Raw genomic sequence first — 6,259 nt, forward strand, 5'->3', positions numbered from 1 at the left:
GCAGGCGGCCCTCGCCCGGCGCACGTTTCCCTTGGAGCGGGTCCCGTTTTCTCACCCCCGAGGTTGCATCAGCACCCATCAACCAGCGCTAAAGCCCGCAGCATCCACGTCCTGTGGCCCATCCCTCCCCTGCTTCACCTCCATCCTGCAGCGCACAGAGCAAGCTGGGTTATGGCTTACCCATGGAATCTGTGCCAGACCCCCTTGTGCCCATGGGCTCCGTGTAAAACCAAAGCTTTCCTTTACTATCCCTATGGCTCAGTCTCCAAGGCACATGGATAAAGGAACCATCAATTGCAGCCAGTCACTTCCTGCTGTCTCAACAGTGTTCTCTAATAAAGTGTCTTTTATAGCAACAGAGGTTTGGTGGTTGAATAATATTTATATGGTCAATATCAGGAAAACCTTAAAGAACTAACAAGCAAGACAACAGCGAGCTCCATTCACTTCATGGAACCTCCCTGCGTTCCTCCTGTTGACATGGGCTTTGGTTTTGTATTTAGCATTGAAAGTCACCAATAAGGACGCACCAGAGCAGTGGTTAGCTCACTGCCCATCAGCAGCCAATCTATTTTATATGTTCAGTTCTATATAACATGGAGAAAACAGGAAATGTAGGCAGCAAGACTGGGCTTTTCATCTGATGGGATGAGCTTCTGCTGAGCTGGCACAGGAGATGCCCAGGTAACACTGATCATCTCCACACAGGACACGCTGGCCACGCTCTCACCACCGTGCTGGTGAGCAGAGCAAGGTGATGCTCTCAGTACCTGCAGCTCTCCTAGAGCACGCTGCCCTCATCCTGCTGGAAATCCTATTCTCACCCATGGAAGCAAGTCCAATCTCAGCCTGCTTTGTCATAAACCAAGCCTAAAAAGCCTCCGACTCCCTGCCAGTCACCCAACATAACTGGCACGGATCAGCACAACGGGTTCTGAAGAGACTGACCGGAGTGACAAACGTCTCATCGCAGCCCCCAGTTGCTGAGTGCGTTTAGAAAACACTCGAGGACAAAACTGTGGGCTCTGTCTCAGTGCAATTCCTAAAGGAGCTCAGACAATTGAGCTGGCAAGAGCCATGAGGAGTCACTGCAACACGGACATAGTGCTCAGCGGCTCTCATTAGGGAAGCACTTCAGCAACGTGATCGCCTGAGGGACCAGGGCATTAGCAAGGAGTTAGGAACAAGCTGCACGCTGGAGATGTTTCCTACTTCAGTGAGTTACTTCGGATCCCAGCCTGGATACTGGCAGAGCAGAAGCTGCCTTCCTTCATCCACTTCATTTGCTGCCTGGAGAAGCAGGCAGCGATCAGCTCCACTGCCATCTCCTGGCTCCTCCTCCTCCCGCGGCTCCTCTGCAGGGCTCTCCTCAACAGAAAGGACACAGATTAAACTGCAGCTGCCTGGGGAACGATTTCTCTGCGGGATGGGAAAGCCAAGAGCTCCGGCAGCACCACAAGGTACCACGGCTTACACTGGTTTAAACTAAACTGCATTTCTCTTCTGTCAATCTACCATCAGTTTTGGGCAGAGCAGGCATAGCTGGATTACTGTCAGCAGCGAAAACACATCTAAACCGAGTTAATTACAATCCATGAGTCACTGCATAGTAAAATCCAGTTGTTTTCTGGTAGTAGCTTCAGTACCCACAGAACCCCAGCCAACTTTTCAGGCCAAGCAGGAATTTTCCTATGAATTAAGAACTCTAAAGACACGGTTTCTGCAAGAACCCAAACCCTGAGTCCAGGTAAAGCAGCATATTCTGACCTGCTCCCTGTTTCCTTGGTGATGGCTGATGAATCACATTCCATTACCACACAGAATGGACAGTTAGGGAACGTGCCTCCTTGGTGCTCTCCTTCTGCCCCTGGGATCTGGGCCAGTGGGCAGCTAAAGGCAAATCCAAGCTCGCTGGCCACATAGGATGCATCTCCTTGCAGCACCCTGCAGGAGCTGTGCTGTGGAAGGGAGGTGCAGGGATCCTGCTGGGATCACGGGAGCTGCCTAAGAACCAGAGCACAGTTAAGAAAGCCTACGTCCCGTTCAAGACCTTTGGACTGGGACCTAAGGCTTAACAGAAAGCTGATACCTTCATGCTTGGGCTGCTTGGAAGGAATCATTTTTCAGTCTGAACTAATTTTATGGATCATTATCCGAGGCCTCTCCAGCTGAAACTCTATGTCCTGTTCCCTGCTTTGCTCAAGCGATCACAAACACACTGTGAGCTGAGCAAGACTTCCCCGTTGTTATTTTATTGTGTCCCCAGCTTTTTGCCCGTAGGTAAGCAAAATACAACCACAAAGAGGCAACCGATTGTGATCTCCTTTATGATTACAGCCACCATCCACGCCTGAAAAACCTTAGAGAGGAAATGATGCAGAAGAGCTAAGAACCGAAAGGGGAAATGGTGATCCTGGGCTGGGGACAGTTGTCTGGGTCAGAAATAGCAGAGCACTGGTGCCCACTGTCACTCACTGGCATCGTGGCAGGCAGGTTCCACATCTGCACAACAGGGTTATTGACTCGCCTGACAGCCACACACTACATTTACTCAGCCTGGCTGCTCAAGTGACCACCACCGCGAGCCCTCAAGCAGCAAAGGTCTCCTTACAACCCTTCCTCCCAGTCTGACTCAAAGCTGATTGAGAAAGTTGGCTTCCTGCTAAAGGTGTGAAGCGATTCTCGCAGCCTGCGAGGTCCGGATGAAAGCACACCAGCATTTTATAGGGCGAGGACACAAACACCCCTTCAATTCAGTGCCTGCACTGAGCTCTTGGGGAAGAAGTAACTCGAACAGGCTGGAGTCCTGGTGGGAAAGCAAAACTGGAAATGGTTCTGTAATGTGCTGCAAGCTCTCAGCTCGGTGCATGGCTGCAGGGGTACCGTGCAGCTGCAAATGCAACACCAATCTGAACGAATACAGCACCGATCTGAACGAATACAGCACCAATCTGAATGATTACAGCACCGATCTGAACGAATACAGCACCGATCTGAACGAATACAGCACCGATCTGAACGAATACAGCACCGATCTGAACGAATACAGCACCGATCTGAATGATTACACCATCGATCTGAACGAATACAGCACCGATCTGAATGATTACAGCACCGATCTGAACGAATACAGCACTGATCTGAACGAATACAGCACCGATCTGAACGAATACAGCACTGATCTGAATGATTACACCACCGATCTGAACGAATACAGCACCAATGTGAACGAATACACCACCAATCTGAATGATTACACCACCAATGTGAACGAATACAGCACCGATCTGAACGAATACAGCACCGATCTGAATGATTACACCACCAGTGTGAACGAATACACCACCAATCTGAAGGAATACACCACCAATGTGAACGAATACAGCACCAATCTGAATGAATACACCACCAATCTGAAGGAATACATCACCAATCTGAACAAATACACCACCAATGTGAACAAATACACCACCAATCTGAATGATTACACCACCAATCTGAAGGATTACACCACCAATCTGAAGGAATACATCACCAATCTGAACAAATACACCACCAATGTGAACGAATACACCACCAATCTGAAGGAATACACCACCACACAGCCTTTAACTCCCATACGTGCAGCGCATGGCAGCAGCACACGAGTGGCTGAGGACAAAGTTGGGTTCCGCTATCAGCTGCCCCTTGGTTATTGTTCTCAGACTGCAGGCAGAGCTAAAGGTGAAACTGCAACCGGAGCTTGTAAAGAGGAAGAGCACTTGGCCACAACACACTCACCTTTGCTCAGGTCAAATGAGCAATAGGGACCGATCCCCACTGGCTTTTCTGTGCAGGGTTACTGGTGATGAGGGCTTCCAGCAGTTTGGCTGCTGCAGGTCTGTGCTGCAGCTTCCTCCTGACTTTAAATCCCTTCACTTCTTGCTACTATCATATCAGCTCTCATTAGGAACCAAAAGGCATTAAGAGGGGTTCAGAAAGGCAATTTCAGTTCCCTACGCGCCCATCCTTCCCCCTTCCTCCCATGCGTTACACAACTTCTCATGTAGGGAGAAATCCTTGCTATACATTTCTGAGAAACAAGCCTTGTTATGACTTTCATATGGAGCAACCACTCATTTCACAACCTCCCCATGGCACTCAAGAAGCTTCGCTAATGAGTTATTGCTGCATTAAACAGACCAAACCCAACAAACCAACCAACCCACCAAAACAGCCCCAAACAAACACAAACCCCAATCTGTCCACAACTGATCGGTTCAGTGCTGTACCAGAAAAGTCAATCCCACTTCCCTGAAAGGGATGGGGCATTTCCCCACCAGCTGTTAAGGCAAGACCCTACCTGGTCAATATACAGAATCCCAGCCTGGTTTGGGTTGAAGGGACCTTAAAGCTCCTCCAGCTCCAACCCCTGTCACGGGCAGGGACCCCTTCCACTAGAGCAGCTTGCTCCAAGCCCGTGTCCAACCTGGCCTTGAACACTGCCAGGGATGGGGCAGCCACGGCTTCTCTGGGCACCCTGTGCCAGCACCTCAGCACCCTCACAGGGAAGAGCTTCTGCCTAAGAGCTCATCTCAGTCTCCCCTCTGGCAGGTTAAAGCCATTCCCCTTGCCCTGTCCCTCCATCCCTTGTCCCAAGCCCCTCTCCAGCTTTCCTGCAGCCCCTTCAGGCACTGGAGCTGCTCTCAGGTCTCCCCTTCAGGAGCCTTCTCTTCTCCAGGCTGCCCCAGCCCAGCTCTCTCAGCCTGGCTCCATAGAAGTCACAAGGCTTCAGTGGCCCTTTGGGACACTGGACACCTCATTCAGGAATTCCATGTATTCCCATGGAAAGCCATCAACTCATCAGGGCTATTACAGATTCCTCCTCTGTGCAGAAGCAAGATTCAAAACAACTGAGGGGATGTTAGTGCTGCTGTGTAGGCCCATTAGAAGAAACAGGAATGACCCTGGGCACAGTTCTCCAAGGGGAAGATAATAATTAATAGAGCCCTTCCACAGGGGCCTTGTGGCCTGGTTCCACACTGTGCCCAGGGCCCGGGCAGGCTCTTCAGGAGAAGGAATCCAACCCAAAGCTGCGTTTCCTTTTGGGTGGAAAGTTCCACATCAGTTCTCGGTTCCAAACCGTGCGTTACAAAGTTCTGATGCGCAGCAAAGAGCCTGGGAGCACGGAGAATGAAGGTTACCAATGCACGCACGTACCACACACACCCACTGCAGGCTGACTCAGAGGGATCAGGGAGACAAAGGTGACAGAAGTATTTAGCAAACATCCAGAGCAGCTGTGTTCTTGGGGAGCCTCCTTTGGCTACATGCTCGTGTACCCGAGCGCGCGGTACAGAGATGCCCTGCCTTGCAAAACACATCCACTCTGCACATACATGCAGGCTATGACTCAGGACACAGGCAGCCATTCTCAATATTCCAAGACATTACATCAGAAGGTATTTGCCAATGCCAATCTGTAAAGGCAGGAATAGAGCAAGAAAGGAATAAATAAAGTCAATAAAATGTAGGGGCCATACACGCCAATTTAAAAGCAACCCAAACCTCCACCCCAAACCACTACAGCCCAGCCCGATCTTTACTCCACAGCTCATGCAACAGAGAACGTGGCCTTGGCCACAAAACACACTGGTTATTACTGAGATCAGAGGGAGCCCCTGTGAGCCACGACCACTGCTCAGGCATTAAAACAAACTGGAACAGGTTAAGGCAGGCAGAAACTATCCTGCTGGGTCAGAAAGCAGCCATGAAGTTCATGCAGTTCTCAGTCCTTGGTCGGAGTTAGATCAGAGGCTGAAAACCTGCAAATTTCCTTGTTGCTGCCAGGGTAAAATTCTTACTGAGGACACATGTGGAGCCAAAAGAGGACTTTTCTCCTAGCATCCATAGGAGATGCAAAGGCTTGCCTTTATTTAAGGATGGTTTTAATTCTTCTGCCACGTCTCCAAGTCTTGGAAGTGCTCAAGGCCAGGTTGGACAGGGCTTGGAGAAACTTCTGCTTAGATCTAACCTGAACTTCCCCTGTCTGAGTTTGAACCCATCACCCCTTGTCCTGTCGTTACAGTCCCTGCTGAAGAGGTGCAGTTGGCATCACTCATCTTTGCTCTTCTTGAGGGAAGTGTTTTAACACCACAAAGCAACCCCATTAACTACTCAATACGGACAAGCTGATACAAACCATCACACTTGGTTTGTGAGCAGGAGCAGAAAGTCATGAACACACTGGAACAGGCTCCATAGCGCTGCACAAACTGCA

The sequence above is a fragment of the Pezoporus flaviventris genome, unplaced genomic scaffold (genome assembly GCF_033815535.1).
Source record: "Pezoporus flaviventris isolate CSIRO_AGI_PZ_B2104156 unplaced genomic scaffold, CSIRO_AGI_Pfla_v1 ptg000107l, whole genome shotgun sequence".
Lineage (NCBI taxonomy): Eukaryota > Metazoa > Chordata > Aves > Psittaciformes > Psittacidae > Pezoporus > Pezoporus flaviventris.